Source organism: Panthera tigris, chromosome C1 (genome assembly GCF_018350195.1).
Source record: "Panthera tigris isolate Pti1 chromosome C1, P.tigris_Pti1_mat1.1, whole genome shotgun sequence".
Classification (NCBI taxonomy): domain Eukaryota; kingdom Metazoa; phylum Chordata; class Mammalia; order Carnivora; family Felidae; genus Panthera; species Panthera tigris.
The window spans coordinates 6,177,104-6,195,425 of NC_056667.1; the positions used below are offsets into that span (position 1 = coordinate 6,177,104).

At 41.6% G+C, this 18,322-nt stretch overlaps 1 protein-coding gene across 5 annotated transcripts in view; it reads right to left on the reverse strand.

The window, feature by feature from the left end:
• Nucleotides 1-17,035, reverse strand: part of RERE (arginine-glutamic acid dipeptide repeats) — a 422,829-nt gene extending 405,794 nt beyond the window's left edge. For 3 of the 5 annotated variants that reach the window (XM_042994380.1, XM_042994379.1, XM_042994376.1), the window contains exons 1-2: nucleotides 16,467-16,971; nucleotides 9,939-10,053 (exon numbers count right to left, since the gene is read on the reverse strand). The gene's annotated coding sequence lies outside the window, so the exon portion shown is untranslated. Of the gene's footprint in view, nucleotides 1-9,938; nucleotides 10,054-16,466; nucleotides 16,972-17,018 lie in introns of those variants that run through there. The other 2 variants (XM_042994378.1, XM_042994377.1) reach the window with 2 other exon arrangements.
• Nucleotides 17,036-18,322: the final 1,287 nt, after the last annotated feature.

The window sequence follows — 18,322 nt, forward strand, 5'->3', positions numbered from 1 at the left end:
GTGTTCTTAAAGTGAAGCAATGTAATCACTGTATCAAAAACACATATGCGCCCGCACACACGTTAATATATGTTTAAAAAAATCTGAAATAAAAAATGACCAGAGTAACTACCAAGGAGTTGAATCACCCATCTAAAAAAAAAAAAAAAAAAAAAAAAGACTTACAAATTTTAAACAATTACCAGAGTGTTAAAATCTTCTTATCTCAGAAGCTTTTTTCGTATCAGATTTCGCATTTTTAAAAATTTCCAGAAAAAGTCACCTCTAGCAGTTAGAAATCAGTTTCAGCTACAAGTTATTTAAAAGAAATCGCTCCTCATCCAGTACCACAGCCCTGAGATTCCAAAACAGTTGTCATGAGTAATTCCATTTCAGAACCCAACTAGCACGACTGCACTTCCCCAAAAGAGAGGCCTACAGACTGGAAAAATAACCAGAAAAGTTGCGTTTCCCATTTCATATTTTGGGCCTAATATACTCATGAACTTGGAAAGAAAGAAAAGACCTCAAGTTCAGCTTTACTTACTACAAATAATAAAGAAATGGTTGACACTCAATTTTAAGATAAATGACTAAAACTACGAAGTGTACACTCTAAAAGGGTAAACTTTATGGAATGGAAGTTATATCTCAATAAAGCTGTTATTTTTAAAACAAGTAAATGTTACTTAGAAAGAAGTTCTCCATATAACATAAACCACCTGGCTCTATCACTGAGAGACCAAAAATGTGTATTTTAGGGGCACCTGGCTGGCTCAAGTTGGAAAAGCATGGGGCTCTTGATCTCAGGGTCATGAGTTTGAGCCCAACGTTGGGTGAAGAGAATACGTAAATAAATATAAACTTTTCTTAAAATGTGTACTTTAAAATTTGATATACAAGAATATCATCAAAGAAATGCAAATTAAAATAAGATACTGTACATTTTTCACTTATCAGATTAGCACAGATTAAGAACTTTCATAATATCCAGGGCTGGTGAGAAAATAAGGAAACCAAACCATAAAATACTCCTTGTGCACACCGGCATATCCGGGAGGGCAATTTATCAACAGCTCTCAAAATTAAAAATGTACATACCTATTTATTCACTTCCGAGAATTTACACTACAGATATACCTATACAACTGTACAGGAACAAGGATTTAAAAAAAAAAAAAATCAGGACCAATTTAAGTGTCCATCAATGGGAAATTAAAGTGTACATCCACACAATATCCCACTATGCAGTTTAAAAAAAAAAAAAAAAAAAAAGACCTGAGGTATAATTACAGGTATTGACTTGAAAAGTATGTGCTTGAAATACTAAATAAAGAAGCAAAATTTACGACAGTATGTATAGTGTGTAACATGTGCTTACGTGTGCATAAAAACTGTCTAGAAGAATACTGAGGGAGTACGCATTACTCTTTTTGAACTATATAAATGTGATTACAATGAGTGTAAATTAATTATACAATTACAATTTGTATTTAACTTGAATAAATCAGGCTCTCAAATGAAGCCTTCCCCTGGTTAAATCTCTCCATGCTACGACCCTAACCTGTCTTTCAGGTGCTTCATGGTTCCAGCCAAACCAGTCTGTTCTTCCTCCAAGAAATCGAAGGACTCCTCTCCAAAATCCTCTTACATCTTGGTCTGAGCAGCTACTACCAATAACAGCTTCAAATATAAATCACCTGAGTTGAAAGAACTACGTATGCCTGCATCTGCTACAGGACATTTTAAAAGAATTTTTTTTAAAAAAAGGAAATCGAAACACAATTTCATAATCCTCATCATAGAAGCAGCAAAAGTACTCCCCATTTCCCATCTTTCCAGCCTCGGTGCCTTTGCTCCATGCAATTTCCTGCCTGAAATCCTCTTAGCTACTTATCACATGTCCAAATCCTGCCAATCCTTCAAAACACAGGTTAAACACCTCCTCCTACACCAAATCTTCCCTAATGCTCCCTGCCAGAGCTAATTCTCCTTCTTAAACCATAGTACCATCACCTCTTGAGGCACTTTCCTCTATCAAGTACTCAACAGCGTACATGCCTTATTCCTATTAGTGAGAAAATTCATCAAGGGCACCTATGTGTCTAGGTCATTATGTATGCCGCATTTCATACATAAATTAAACTGGTATTTCACTAATGCATATAAGAAAATGGCAAGAGTCTAAAAATAAAAAGCACAGGTTTTCCCAATTTTTTAAATTAGGTAATAGTTATATACAACAAACAGTAAGAGATCCCTCTCTATCCCCCTCCCCAGTGCCCTAGAATGCCTCCTTAAAAGGCAACCACTATGATCAACTTTTTTTTTTTTAAGATCTTCTTTTAAGTAAACTCTACACCCAATGCGGGGCTCAAACCTATAACCCCGAGATCAAGAATGGCACGCTCCACCAACTTGAACCAGCCAGGCACCCGTTAAGATCAATTTCTTACACAGGGTTTCAAGAAGTCCTTAGACACAACAACTTTATAACAACATTCTTAACTTTGGGTCTAAGGTGACAGAAATAATTTGTAAATAACATTTCAAAGTAAATTCATTTATGATGATTACACAATTACATACAGTGTACTTGCATGCTGGGGCAAATAAAACATGACAATCAACAGATGGAAAAATAAACTGTGTCCTCTAACTTGCAAAAATAAAGTCACCCCGAGCTGTGGGAGGAAAAGCCGGTGTTCACTATCAGGAAAAGCACACTCTTTCAAGCATACCTACCAACCAAGTTATTCAAGTTTTTCCATAGTGTAAAAACTGCTGAAGGGTTCTGTAAAGACTTTAAAATTCTCACTATGCTATGAAAAAGGTGCTAAGCCACTACAAATAAAATATTTAAAAAGAATGTAGATGTTTTGTAAAGCTAAATATCTTAAGGAATATTAATAAAGTGTTCATAACAGCATTTCTCAATATAATAGCAACAAGATGTATGCACATTTTTCTAATTTATAAACGGTAGGAATTAAATGTTTCCAAGAGGTCTTTAATCACATTTAGTGTATAAAAACTTGGGAAATATCAGTCAATATTCCTACAATAATGAATCACATTAAAGAAAAGGCAGATTATGCTACAAAAATCACAATGTTCAAATCAGAAAGAATCCAATTCGTCTTGTTAGAAAATTTACTTAGCAATAAAAATCTGAACCCATCATCAGATCAAAAAAAGTTTAGTGACAATTCTATACTGAATAATGAACTCACTGTAGTAGACGGTATCTTTGTAAACATTTTTATGTAACCTCTACACCCAACGTGGGGCTTAAACTCACGACCCCAAGATCAAGAGTCACATGCTCTACCAACTGAGCCAGCCAGGACCCCCAGCAGATGGTTTTCTTATAAAAAATATTGAAGAGTGTAGAGCGCCTGGGTGGCTCAGTCAGTTAAGCGTCCAACTTCGGCTCAGGTCATGATCTCACAGTTTGTGAGTTTGAGCCCCACATCAGGCTCTGCACTGAAAGCATGGAGCCTGTTTTGAATATTCTGTCTCCCTTTCTCTCTGCCCCTCCCTGCTCACAAGAGCTCACATGCATTTTCTCTCTCTCTCTCTCAAAAATAATTAAAAAAAAAAAAAAAAAAAAGAATGTTTCCAAGGGGCACCTGGGTAGCTCAGTTGGTTAAGTGTAGGACACTTGATTTCAGCTCATGTCATAATCTCACAGTTCATGAGCTCGAGCCCCACGTTAGGCTTTCTGCTAACAGTGCAGAGCCTGCTTGATATTCTCTCTCCCTCTCTCTCAAAACAAATAAATAAATAAACAAAAAAAGAAAGAATCTGTCTAAAAATCAGCTTCCTGGGGCACCTTGCTGGTTCAGTCAGTAGAGCGTGCTACCCATGACCCATCCCAGGGTCATGAATTTAAGCCCCACACTGGGTGTGGAGCCTACTTGAAAAAAAAAAAAAACAAAAAAACAGCTTCCAGAATATTCCTTGGGGTCAGGAAATTAAGACAAATCTCCTGCATCATCGACCTCGATAAACTATATAATTATATTATCCAATCATTCACTTGACGAGTGAATGTCTGCTACATTCGTCACATGCTGGATGCAAAGGATATGGAGGAGACCAAAGCAGATGTGGCCTGTGCCCTCCTAGAGTTGACGAGACAGCAATGAACCTGAGGTTGCAGAATCTGAGGGCAACACTCCGGATACCTCTCTTCCAGCCTCCAAGTTAATTATCCCCCTTCTGCTATCATGTTCTTGTCTCAGACTGAGTATAATATGATTAGGCTTCAGCTCTGCTCTACTAACATAATCATATATAATTATATTCCTCAAAGATTATACTCCTGTTACCAAAATTAAAATCAGCTTATTACCAAAATGCTATAGGAGCTATCATTAATGGTAGACCACTTTTCCAAATGGCAAATCTTATTTTCACATAATATTTCTCCTTAATTTCCTGTCAAAGAGTAACCTTATCCTTAAATTTAAACAACACTTTGCAGTTCCCCCTAGCTTCCAGAGACTGTCCTAAAAAAAAAAAATAAGTCATAATGTAGGGCTGCTAGACAGATGGCCAACCATATTTAGTTATTCCTCACAGGCCATTAAACCAAGCTCACTACAGAGCTGAAGCTGGACCAACAAGATTCCTCACTCGCTCGCTCTCTCCATCCCCTACCTTCTTGAACCTCCCTGAGAGAATGGACTACTCATCTGATTGGGTCAGAGTCCAAAACACTGATTGGACTCGTTTACTGATTTGAGGATTAAATGCCAATTAAACGTGACACACATATGACTGACACACATATATGACGATCCACACTATCTGGCTCTATGCTCATTTCTCTCACACATGCTCAAAAGGCGGATGTTTGGGTTTTCTGTAGCAGTAGTAAGATAGTGGGATTTAGGACAAAGGGAGATCCCATGCCTTGGCCTCAAGCTTAAGCAATAGGCTACAACCCAGGATAGCAGACAGCTCCACGTGGGTATTTTGGCCAAAAACCCAATTAATAATAATACTTTAAATTTCCCACTTGCCATTGTTCTACTCATGTAAATCTCCTTCAGGAACATCACAAGGAAGAGAACCAACTGAGCTATCATATTCTGATCATTCATTAATAGCCCAAACCTCACCATTACTCTAGGTGTCATTCTCTTGGTATTTAATCGTGTACAATTCTGCAGCATTTCCTATATCCAAGAAATAATGAAAGTTTGGTTGGCAACTCAGAAGTCATTTGAACCCTCTAGAGTTGACCCACTGCTCCTATGTATCTCCTGGTTGTTGAGTATTGCAGATAACTAAGAAAGCAAACACAGTGGAAGTTAGATTTCTAAATGACAATGATAACAGTAATAATAATTTTTAAAGGCTAATATTTATTGAGTACTTACTATTTTCCAGGGACATTTTAAGCAACTTATATGTATTAATTACTTTGGTCCTCATAACAAACTTGTGAGATGAGTACTATTATCTCTCATCTTACAGATGAGGAAACCGAGACCCAGAGAGGTAAGTAACTTGCCTAAAGCCATAGTGTTATTAAGCAGCAGACTGGGGATTGAGTCTAGCATTCTCTTAACTATTTTGTTAAACAGTATGATAAGGGGTGCCTAGGTGGTTCTGTCAGTTGAGCATCCAACTCTTGATTTCAGCTCAGGTCATAATCCCAGGGTCTTGTGACCTAGCCCCACATCAGGTTCCACGCTGAGCATGGAGCCTGCTTAAGAATCTCTCCCCCAGCCCCCACCACCCCTCTCCCCTGCTTGCACAGTCTCTCTCTCTCTCCCTCTCAAATAAAAATAAATAGTATAATGGTTAAGAGTGATCAAATACAGACTGGTAAATTTTGAGGCTCAGTACCCAAAAGACATCCAAGTCTATGGCCATACCACCCTGAATGCGCCCAATCTCGTCTGATCTCAGAAGCTAAGCAGGGTGGGGCCTGGTTAGTACTTGGATGGGAGACCAAAAGACATCCAAGGAGACCGAGGGCAACACAGATGTGGATCTCAGGAAAGAGATTAGGGCTAGATTTATAAACTTGCAGACTGGACATACTAGGTAGAACGAGGTCACTCTGGAAAACAGGGCTGAGGGAGAAATTGAACAGAATCATGAGAAACAGCAATATTTAAATATTAAATATATAAAAGTTGACACTTTAGGGGCATCTGGCTTGTTCAACCGGTAGAACATGAGACTCTCGATCTTGAGGTCATGAGTTTGAGCCCCACATTGCAGGTGGAGATTACATAAAAAAATAAAATCTTAAAAAAAAAAATAAGTTGACATTTTAGGCCAAACTGATGATGCAGTAGGGTGCTAACTATTTTTGTATGTTATATATACAAAAAATACAGCATATTACAAATCAAAATATATAACAGTTATACCTACTCTATGGGAACTGGATCATAATTCAACTATAATGACTATAGGTTTACAGTAGCATCTGTTTTTATTGTACTCTTGGTCATATCTAAGTTTTTCACGCTAAATGTTTACACAAGAACACCACCTATCACACTGTTCCTATGAGAGAAAATAATCTGCTTTAAGATCTATCTTAAAGAATGTTTTCCAGGATATAAAGCTGTGAAAAGAATGATGGCCTAAATATATGACCATCGTTCAATGATTTCAAGATGCATGATGTTTTCCCTTTGTACAGCACTGGAACTGAGGCAGGTCCTACAGTTAAACTGTTAACTGTAAGTTAAATTGTTAGCATTTTTTTCATTCTTAGCCATACATGAAATAATGGCATCTTACTACTGATAACATCTTAGATACAATTAACTGCGTCTTTTAGAATACATTTAATTCCACATGTGAGCATACACACTGGTGTAGTTACAGGAAAACTTTCTGACTTCAAGGGGTTTTCAATCTAATGGAAAAGACATAATTAATACTAAGATACAAATGCAAGTAATAAATATTAACACAAGATAGGAGTCTCTTTCCACCATCTTTCAATGCTGCCATAATGGTGCACATGAATGTCCTGGCTCATGCTCTCAAGAGCATCACCAATGCCAAAAAAGAGAGGCAAATGCCATGTTATTAGGCCATGTTCCAAAGTCACTGGTTTGTTTATGTCTTTTTTTTTTTTTTAAGAGAGAGAGTGTGCACAAGCAGGAGAGGGGCAGAGATAGAAGGAGAGAGAGAATCTTAAGTAGGCCCCACGCTCAACACAGAGCCCGACACAGGGCTTGATCTCACAACCCTGAGATCATGACCTGAGCTGAAATCAAGAGTCAGACGCTTAACTGACTGAGCACCCAGGTGCCCCCATCATCCAGTTTCTAACTATAATGATGAAGCATGGTTACATTGGTGAATTTGAAATCACTGATGTTCACAGATCCGGGAAAACTACTGTGAACCTCACAGGCAGGTTAAACACATGCGGATGATCAGTCCCAGCTTTGATGTGCAACTCAAAGATCTAGAAAAAATGGCAGAATAACCTGCTCCTGTCCCATGAGTTTGGTTTCAATGAACTGACAACCTCAGCTGGCAACACGGGCCTTGCAGAAACAAGACAAAAACACATAGGAGTGAAAATCTTGGATTCTTTTTCTCGGGATGTAACACATACAGGCAAATAAAATGCCTCAATGGAGCCCCCCCCCCCCAAAAATGAAGTGATAAAATGAGGAGGAAGTACAGAACTGAAGAAAAGGTACTTAACTGGTAGGAAATCAGAGTGGCCAAACCAAAAAAATTCTAAGGCAGGTGTCCTAACCACAGTTTTAATTTAGATTAAATCTGGGGCACAAGGGTAGCTCAGTTGGTTAACTGTCCGACTTTGGCTTAGGTCGTGATCTCGCAGCCAGTGAGTTTGAGCCCCGCGTTAGACTCTGTGCTGACAGCTCAGAACCTGGAGCCTGCTTCGGGATTCTGTGTTTCATTCTCTCTCTGCCCCTCCCCAATTTGTGCTCTTTCTCTCAAAAATAGATATAAAAAAAAATTTGAAAGAGATTAAATCTGATGTAAGAACAACAGGAAAAGGGTAAGGAATAAGTGATACCTTAACAAGAGTAGAAGATGAATAACATGAGGTTATGATCACGCCACTCTCCTCTAAGAACCAGCAACTATTCTCTAGTTAAAGTAAAGCATTGCTTGAAGATAATCAAAGGGGAAAACATTTTTTAAATCTTCTAGATTTCTCTCCTTTGAACCCCTGAAGTGGTTTCTAAATAAATCTACAAACTCTTTGATACTCCTCCCTTCAAGAGGTGGAGCTAAACTCCCTTCCCTTTGCACATGGGCTGGACTTAGTGACTTGATTTTAACTAACAGAATATGATGGAGGTGATGGTGTACGACTTCTGAGAGTAGGTCAGAAAAGGCATTAAAGATTCCTCTTTGCTTCCTCTTTCTCTCTCTCTCTCTCTCTCTCTCTCTCTGATCGCTCCTTCTGGGGGAAGCCAAATGCAATGTCATGAGGTCACTCAGGTAACCACACAGAGAGGTCCATGTGGCAAGCAAATGAGGCCTTCTGCCCACAGCCAACTGAGTGAGCCTTCTGGAAGCACACCTTCCAGCCCCAGTCAAGCCTTCAGATGACCACAGCCCCAGCTGACACCTTGACTGCAACCTCAAGAGAGACCTGAAGCCAGAACCACCCAGCTAAGCCCCTCCCAAACAAATGACCACAGAAACTATAAGATCATATTTACCGTGTTGTCACCAAGTCTTGAGGTAATTTTTTATGCAGCAGTACGTAACTAATACAACCCCATGGCGTTTTGTGTCTCTAAAACACTTATGTTTATCTTCTACAGTTATGTGTATATAGCCAGTACGGGCAGTAATTTCTAGAAGGCTGTTCTATTCATCTTTACATGCCTATAAGGCTTACCTCAAAAAACTACACAGTCAGGTACTTGGGATATTTTTTTAATATTTGCTGAAAGATTCTTGCCAGTGCTTACATACTACAGGTGTCCAAAAAAGAAGTGATTAAACCCTAAATAAGAGCAGAACTAGTGGAGTGGGGTGAAAAAGAAAATATTAATTTGACTGATCTGACTTAAAGCTGGAATAAGAAATTAGAGATACAACAATCTTAACTCCAGAATGGGCACCTGGCTGGCTCTGTCAGTAGAGCATATGACTCTTGATCTGGAGGGTCATGAGTTCAATCCCCACGCTGGGTGGAGAGATTACATAAAAAAAAAAAAAAAAAAAAAAAAAAAAAACCACCTCCAGAATGACATTATGTATAAGGTGGAAAAAGCAGTCATTTTGTACCCTTGGAAGTACTGAAATGCAAAGCTTGCTTGAACAGAAACAGTACAGAGCAGCAAAGTTATATAACAGTATCACCCAGAAATTACTTCTTCATTATTAAGGAGAAAAGTGCAAGCCACCTGATTAAGAAAGGATTAATTTTACATGTGTTTCTCAAATCGTTCTTTAGAATATTAGTTTCCATAAGAAGCCCATAAGTATTCTTTGGGGAAGCAAAGAAAACCAACAAACTAAACAAACAAACAAGTTAAAAGAAAAAAAAAAAAACCTGTAAACTATAGGATATTTCTGAGCCTTTAAGGTATCAATAATGTGCATTATAAATTTACTTGACCTCAGAACACTTAAAATATTTGCAGCATATTAGTATGCCTTGTTTGGGAAACAAGGACTTGGGTAGGCAGGAAGATAGACCAGGTAGGTAGGTAGATTCACAGGAAAAATGTAACAAGACATATGTAATAAAATGATCTCACCTAAAAAAGAGATTTTAAATGACTACCATTTATGACTATGTAGTTTCTTAAAGCAACATAAACTGTTGGATAAGCTATCAAAAGCAACAACAGCCATACCAGATGTCAGGGAAAATAAAGATGGGAAAAATATGAGAGGATATAACAGTAGAAAAAATTCCCTTCCACAGGCCTTGGCTCCGAATACCTCCCATTCCCTCGGCTCCTACTGTGTACCTCAATGAGAGCTGGCTTGAACAGGTGAGCAGCCTGCCATCTGGGGGGCTGGTAGGTAGCTTAAGAAGCGGTCTGGCTCCAAACGCTTAACCAACAGTCTTAGCAGATCTTCTCTCTTGAGAAACGTTAATGAAATATAGAAGAAGTCCTTAGTAGTGGAAGCAGAAGCAGAGGCATAAAGACACAAAGAAACCAGAGATAAAACGGCTGAGCGAATAGCAGAGGATTCGGTGGGCCAGCCCTGGCTGTTTAGTGTCTTGTGCAGAATACCTTCCTTCCGTTAAAAAAGTTAAGTTAGTATATTACTATCCAACCTGAACAACTTTATGTGGTGGCCCAACCAGAGAGAGCAGGCTCACAGAAACATAAAGAGGGGAGGGAAAGAGGACTGATGAGCAAGGAAACATCAACACTGGGTTTAATAAGGCGCATCCAGTTTAAATCCACCTGAAGAATGTTTTCACCAAACATCTTTTAAATCAGTGGCGGGAGCCTTTGCATCTCATTCGGGATCAAGTGAAACTTTTGTGGTGTGGATACACCTCCCCAGTGCAACCAGATTCTACCTAGGGAGGAAAAGGGTTTCGAGAGCCTCCCCAGGCAGCTGGTCCGAATTCATACATGCAGACACATGCCCACATTCTCACCTGCTCACACTACCCCCAAAGCACATTCACCCCACAAGCAACAAAGGGCTACCACCAGTCTACCTACCCTGCTCCCCACCCCCAGAAGCAACAGGGTCAGGAATCCGACCTCTGGGAGCCTGGTAAACATGTATAGGTGTGAATGAATGTATACGTGCATACTCACAGCACCTGGCTGAGTATGTGTGTGTCCAAGTGTGCTAGAATAGGTTTTTGTATGAAGGGCTCTCCCCCGCTGTTCCAAGACTCTGTCTCGAGATGCTGCAAGGCCAGGCTTGCTCAAAGCTCTCTTTCAGATTAGTACAGGCCCACAAAGTAAATACTGTCCCCTTTAGAGTGGTGTCCTTATGCTACACATAGCCTGCACAACCAAACACAGCCCAGGCACTAGGGTATGGCTCAACAAACCCTTCCTGCTGAGGAGGCAACAAGGTAATCTGGTCGCTAAAGCTAGGCAGCATCCTTATCCCTAACAGTATTCCAGCATCCATGAGGCCCATCAGAACCTGGGCTTCTTGTTCTTCTGTGAAGCCTGACTCTCTAGGTGTCCATTTCTGTTCCTCTTTTCTCCCATACAGGAAATGACTTGGAAGATTTTTTGTTCCTTACAACCAAATAAGCCTAACCAAAACCCTTGCAAATCACATGTATTACCAGTTTTAATTAGGGCATGGCCAGTAACTTCAACTTCCGATGCCAAAGCCCAAGACAAAACAGGCTGTGAGGATTCTTCAAATACCAAGTGGTCTATGAATTAGAAGTCTTTTCATTTTGTAAAAAAAAAAAAAAAAAAAAAAAAAAGTCTTTTCATTTTGTAACGTAACCACTTAAGGAAATATTTCACAATTAATTATACTGCTTACAGTTGTTGACACACTGGTAAAGTTTACCAAATGAAAACAATTTTACACTAACACAAATGGGTCGCTTTACAAAAAAACCTATTACATTAGCAGTCCTATCTGACCTAGTTACCTAATATACAGACACATGGCATATCTTACAGTACTTACTGTAAGTAATATATTACTTATATATTACAGGTTAATTATGCAAATCACAATTCCAACCAAAACCGTATTTTAACATTTATCCATTTTTGAGAGATAGAGACAGAGCATGAGCAGGGAAGGGGCAGAGAGAGGGAGACACAGAATCCGAAGCAGGTTCAAGACTCTGAGCTGTCAGCACAGAGCCCGACGCGGGGCTTGAACTCACGAAATGCAAGATCATGACCTGAGCCGAAGTCACACGCTCGACCGACTGAGCCACCCAGGCACCCCCTAGTAAATATATTTAGTATTTGAGCATGTCTGAGTTATTTGTGGTCAAATGTTCACTAAAATGGCTTAAGCAATATTAACCATTTCCTAATACATAAATGCTCATTTTTCCTCACTATTTTAAAAAACACTAGAACTGTCAGACAAGAAACCAAGCACAAGCCAACAGGCACACCAAAATCACACTTAAACAGGACAAGCAAGCTACAAATTTGGAATAATCACCAAGATACTACTAATAATTAACAATCACTTAAATATGATTCAAGAGGAATTCCTAGTTGTTGAAAAACTCTATGATCAGCTAGAGCACAGTGTTATCAGAAAGTGAATATGTAAAACAATAGTGTAATGTTTCAGGGTGTGTATGTGTGTGTAACGAAGTTCACAGCTATGTTACACTAATGACTCTAAACATCTGAATTTTCTGCTATCTTAGCCTTTAAATCAACTGCAAAAGAAGCTGCCAAAAGCAGTTAGTAGGAAAGCACAGCATTCCCAGAAGAATTCAGTATACACAACTTATTTTACTACTTGAATGTTTGATTACTGAGATTTGAGCAAGATGTTAAAGATTCAAAACTAATTTTAAAAGTAATGAGTGGAGGCGCCTGGGTGGCTTCAGTCAGTTAAGTGTCTGACTTTGGCTCAGGTCACGATCTCACAGTTTGTGGGTTTGAGCCCCGCGTCGGGCTCTGTGCTGCTGACAGCTCGGAGCCTGGAGCCTGCTTCGGATTCTGTGTCTCCCTCTCTCTCTGCCCCTCCCCTGCTCACACTCTGTCCCTCTCAAAAATAAATAAACATTAAAAAAAAAACTTTTTAAATAATAAAAGTGATGAATGCTTACTAAATCCATAATAATCTTCAACAGGCACTGGTTTTAGAAGGGCATAGGTCATATTCTTGTATGTGTGTGTTTAAGGCACCTGGCATGTTTCTGTTCAACAGCACATATAATTGTTGCAGGACCTGACAGTAATTACCGCGCCACTTTTTAAAAATGTTTTGACTGGCCACGAGGCCAAAATTGAAAAAGTACAATTTATTTCTTGTACAATTTATTTCTGGCACATTTATTTCTTGATTTGGACTACCTTTTTGTTGTGAACCTTTTTGTTGTGAATTACTCTAGTCACCTTGCAACAAAACACTGGCAGAGAATATAATGGATTGAAATGACCAGACTCTATTCCTACTGAATAAATAATACATTTGAACTGTTCACACTTCACTGTAAAAGATATACAACTTTAGGGGTTACACTCTAAGTTGTGAAAGCAAAGTGGATCAGAAATCACATTCCTTAGAGCAGCCGGTCTGGAACAGAAGATGTTTATTCTATGCTGTCGCCCTTGCCTCTGCAAACCTCTCTCTCTAGCAATTCACTACATTAAAACAATTGAGATGGGGTAGGATGTGTGATAATAAAAATCCTTCCAGGCATTTATCAAACAAATTATCTCTGAAACTACACCTTGGATTAGAAGTCTTTAAGCAGGAATTTGGCCTTCTGTGTCAATCTGTGCACATGCTCATTTCACATTTTCTCTTGTCTGTGTTTTTTTTTTAATCTATTTCATAGAATAAGTCGTCCTATCAGACTTAATTTTATTTGTTTATACGACAATTGAAAACAACATTATTGCAACACAACACTATGACATCTGCAAAACTGCTGATTTTAGTGAGTTCCTCTCCCCCCCATCTCACCCCACAACTGCATTTAATCCCAGAAGAAAACCCCTGGGTCCAGTGCAAGGATTTTTCTTTTCTATAGAGCAGGTCTTTTTGATTTTTTACTAATAATACTGAAAACTTTTTTTTTTAATGTTTTATTTATCTTTGAGAGAGACAGAGCACAAGCGGGGGAGGAGCAGAGAGAGAGAGAGAGAGAGAGAGAGAGAGAGAATCCAAAGCAGGCTCCAGGCTCCAAGCTGTGAACACAGAGCCCAATGCGGGACTTGAACCCACGGGAGATCATGACCTGAGCCGAAGTCAGGACGCCCAACCGACTGAGCCACCCAGGAGCCCAGATACTGAAAACTTTTTAAAGACTGCTAGTGTATGTACAGTTTCCAACACCAAGAATCCAAATAAATCCCTTTAAATTTTGTTTAATATTCCAAGACAAACTATATTTCTCATCAGAGCATCAATTCAAAAGGGTCCTTAGAAGTCACTATGTGTAAATACTGATGATAATAGAACAAATTGTCATAACTCAGCCAATAACATATAAAGCCTCAACGCACCAGTACCAGTCAAAGGGCATCTGTATCAGCAGCTCAGGGAAGTGGCATTTGCAGGAAGGCACTACAATTGCGTTCAAAAGAAAATCATTAGGCCTCAGCCGTTACTCCCCTCCCCCGTTCTCTTCCTCAAGATCCTTGGAAGCAATTAACCAGTAGAAGGTGCTGTTCTGCAACCCACAGTATTCACCCCAACCTCCATCCTTGGCCCAGAGCTGGTTTTAACCCAGGTGGACTCTGTCATCCTATTCCTTGTCCAGTATTCAAGGAAGCCTCTCTACACCACTCCCCCCCCCTTCCGCACAAAAAAAAACCAGATCTTCTTTGATAACCCCTATTTACAAAACAAAACTAAACATGACAGTTCCATAGCCGGCATACCTGATTATCACCCATCAGGCCACTAATATGTCAAAACACACAGACACTCAAATACAATTTTCGTCATCTTAACTGAAACAATCCACCACTGCTACCTAGAAAAGACCCTGGTCATATTCACTACAGTAAGAGTCAACGGAACAAATCACTGTCCTCACCAAAGTCAGGGGCAATGAGGAATAGGAAAGCAGACTATAAGGCCACGACGTAGAAAGAGGAATTTTATCTTTACATACACAAAAAAGAAAGAGCGGCAGAAACTAGAAATGCAAAGGAAAGAAGGCAGGTGGAGAAGAGGAGTCTCTGAACATGTTTGAGAGTGTCCTTTAGTTTCTAATATACTCTTCTGCCTTTTACAAGGTTGCAAAAAAAGGCCAGACAAGAGATGGGTGAAAGAAAGCTGAAAAAGAAAAGCGTCCACCCTTCCCCCATCTTCTCTCCTCTCTCCCAAAAAGAGCTGTGTTTGTCTGTGCAAACCTAGTCCCAAATATGGGAGAGAGAGAATGAATGTGTGTATGGAAGAACAATGAGCCCTCAGCCTGGTATTGTGTGTGTGTGTGTGTGTGTGTGTGTGTGTCTGCCTCTGCCTCTTTTCCCTTCGACCTCAACAACAACAGGGAGAGCTGGAAGCCAGCTCTCCATGCAGGCCATCAAAATCAAAACTGGTTTATGATTTACGGGGGAATTAACTCAGCAAGCAAATCCATGGAAGGAAATCGCTACCCAAAGATGATTTTATTATTGTATAGATCCATCCTGTCTCCCCTCCCCCAACAGACTGAGACTAAAGAAACCAGTGCACACCAGACAAAAAGGTCTCTCTTTAAATGGAAAGCAATTATCAAAACTGTTTCTTATCTAAACATAGGATGCATTCATTTGTGTTCCACGAAAATGGTTTTTTTTTTTTTTTTTTTGCAATTCGCCAACTTTCCCTTTTACTAGTTATCTTTTCTGGGTTTAAAAAATTTGCTTTGGGGAAAGCTATTTCAGGATTCATACAAAACTACTTTCTAAATGTCCCTTAAAATAGTAACACATACTGAAACATTTAAAGCACCCAGTTTCTCAAGGACACATTTTGCTTAAATCAATGTTTGAAGTCTGTAATCCAGAAAAAATTGTAAGCAAACCTTGGAAAAGAGGCAGAGGAAAATGACAATTCAACAATGAATCATTTTGTTTTCCTTTCAACAACTTCTCAAGCAACCAGTTTCAAAGGAAACCTGCAATACTTTCCCCCTCCCTGCGCACACACAGGCACACACACGCGCGCACACACACACACACACACGCGCGCACACACACACACACACTCACAATCTATGTAAAACTACCTCTCTTCCTTTCCAAAACCTTTAAAAAAATAAAAATAAAAATAGAAGCCACTCTCTTTCACAGAGCAAAACTCAAACATGGTAGTAAGAATCCTATTCTGCTCCAAGTGATTTTGGGCTAGTAATCACACAGAACAGAGAACTGGAGATTTAGAACACAAAGAAGGAATCTCTCCCTAATGGGAAAATGATACTTTAAGAAAAGTCCTCCCCCCAAGACCCCCAAATCCACAAACATTCAAGAAATGCACACTGTGGGTCTCTGACTTCCTTTCCTTTCCCCCACTACCCCCCACCCCCAGTTCGGCCAATAATTCAGTCACATGAAACAGTTTAACCTCAGACAAGTCAAACAAGAGCATGAATAAGCAGCAGAGAGAGAACAGGGGTCAGCAGGCGAGTGGGACAGTGACCTGGCCCGCACAGGGCCGAAGAAGTCCCCGGCCCTTTATGCCCGCCCCCCCCCACCACCACCACCACCGGGCGCGCGCGGCTCGCACGCCGGCCTGCCCTTCCCGGCTCCCGGCGGACCCGGGCGTCCACGCCGGCCCCCTGCCACCCCATGTCCGTGCCCAGGACGAGGGGCCAGGAGAGAAGGTGGCCGCCACGCGCCGGCAACTTGGACACTTACCTTCCCCGGATGCGCTACACCATCAATGGAGGTGTGTTCGGCCGGCTCCCGGGAAAGTGGGGGACGGGGCGGGAGGCCCGCGGGGCTGGGGGCCGCCGGGCTCGGGCCGAGGAGGGGGCCGGCCGCGGGGACAGGGCCGGGGGCTGCAGGGGCTTCCCTCCCGTGACCTCGGGGGCGGTCTCCACTTGCTCCCTGCTCCTCGCTCGGCCGGTCCTTCAGGAGCGGGAGCCCAGGATCATGTCTGGTTTTGTTTTTCTGAGGGCGAGGGGCTCCCTGAGGATGATGGTGATTTTTTTTTTCCTCAACTAGGAGAGAAAATGAGGCAGAGACAAGGTGGGAGGCGAGCGAGGGGAGAGCACGGGGGAGGCGGAGGCGGGGGCGAGACCCGAGTCGGACGAGCGTCTCGGGCGTGCGGGAGGAAGAGGAGGCTGGGAGCGCGGGGGGCGGCTCGCGAGCGTCTGTGGGAGCAGCGGCGCCTCGGCGATGGTGGCCGAGCCGCGGCGGGGCTGCTGCACCGACCCGCCGCCCACTCCGCGCTCGGGCCCGGCCCACCTCGCAGTATCGCGCCTCGCCATTGGCGCATCCGGAAGTGACGCGCGCGGAGGCCGGGCCAATGGAAAGCGGAGGGCGGGCGGAGGGGCGGGACTTCTTGCGTTCTATCTCTTTCTCTGTCTCTGTCTGTCTGTCTCTCTCTCTCTCTCTCCCTCCCTCTCTCCCTCTCTCCTTTTTTTTCCTTTCTAATAAAAAGAGCAGAAGAGAAGGAGGGGAGCGGCCGCGCTGTGCGGTGCCGACGCCAGGGCCCGGGCTCGAGCGCGCGCTCCGGGCGGCGGCCTGGCGGTGGGCTGGGCCCCCCACCCGGGCGCGTCTTTGTGCGCTGCCGGGGTCGCGGCGCGCCGCGGGCAGGTCCCCCGGGCCGACCGCCCAGGGTCCCGTTGCTCTCGTTATTATCAGGGTCACAATTTGCCTTTTCAGCCACTTCAGACGCGGACTCCTATCCCGGGGCCGGGGCGGGGAGGGGGCGGGGGGGGGCGGGGGACACGGAGCGGGTTGCAGCGATTCGCTTTAAGGACCCTTTCGAAATTCCGATGAGAAGGAACGTTTTCAAAATAAGTCTGTGGCAGAAGATTAAGAAAGAGTAAAACGAAATTCTCAGATCGCGCTGCTTCTTTGAAAAGAATATAGCAAAGATGAAAAGCGTGGAAAGTCTCATCAAGGAATAAAGAAGGGACTAGAACCCCAGTCGCAGAGGGAATTTTAGACAGAGAGCAGTGTGCACAACCCTATGCCGTAAGTTTCACGCAAAAAATCCAAATACCCCCTTTTTTTCTTTGAGAAGCATAGTATTCTGTCCCACTTCCCGAAACGCTGGTAATCACGGGGTCTACGGTGCTGTAAGGGGAGAGAGGGGCAGGCCAAATGTTCATATTCTAGTTAATATAATTTATAGGAATGAGGGGTTTGGAAATTTTAATTATGACTAGCAGTTTTTGAAATGCATATCATGTTTATTGAGTTCTTTCACACACCCTGGCATGAATCCAGGGCGAATCATCAACCTATTGTTGGTTGGTTAATATACTGTAAATGCTATTGGTGTCCTTATACCATACACTCTCCCTGAAGGAGTTCAGATCTGTATATAATAGAATAATTAAGGGATAGAACACATGCAAAATAATTCACTCATCTATTTCAAATAAAGTGATAATTTTCTCTTTGGAATATCTATTCAGATTATAATTTCCACATCCAGCAGTTTCTTTTAAGAATAATTTGGACTAGCAGATATTATTGGACTGTGACCCAAGAGAGCTAAAAACAAATAGGTCTGTGCCGTTACCTTTCTGAGTAACTTC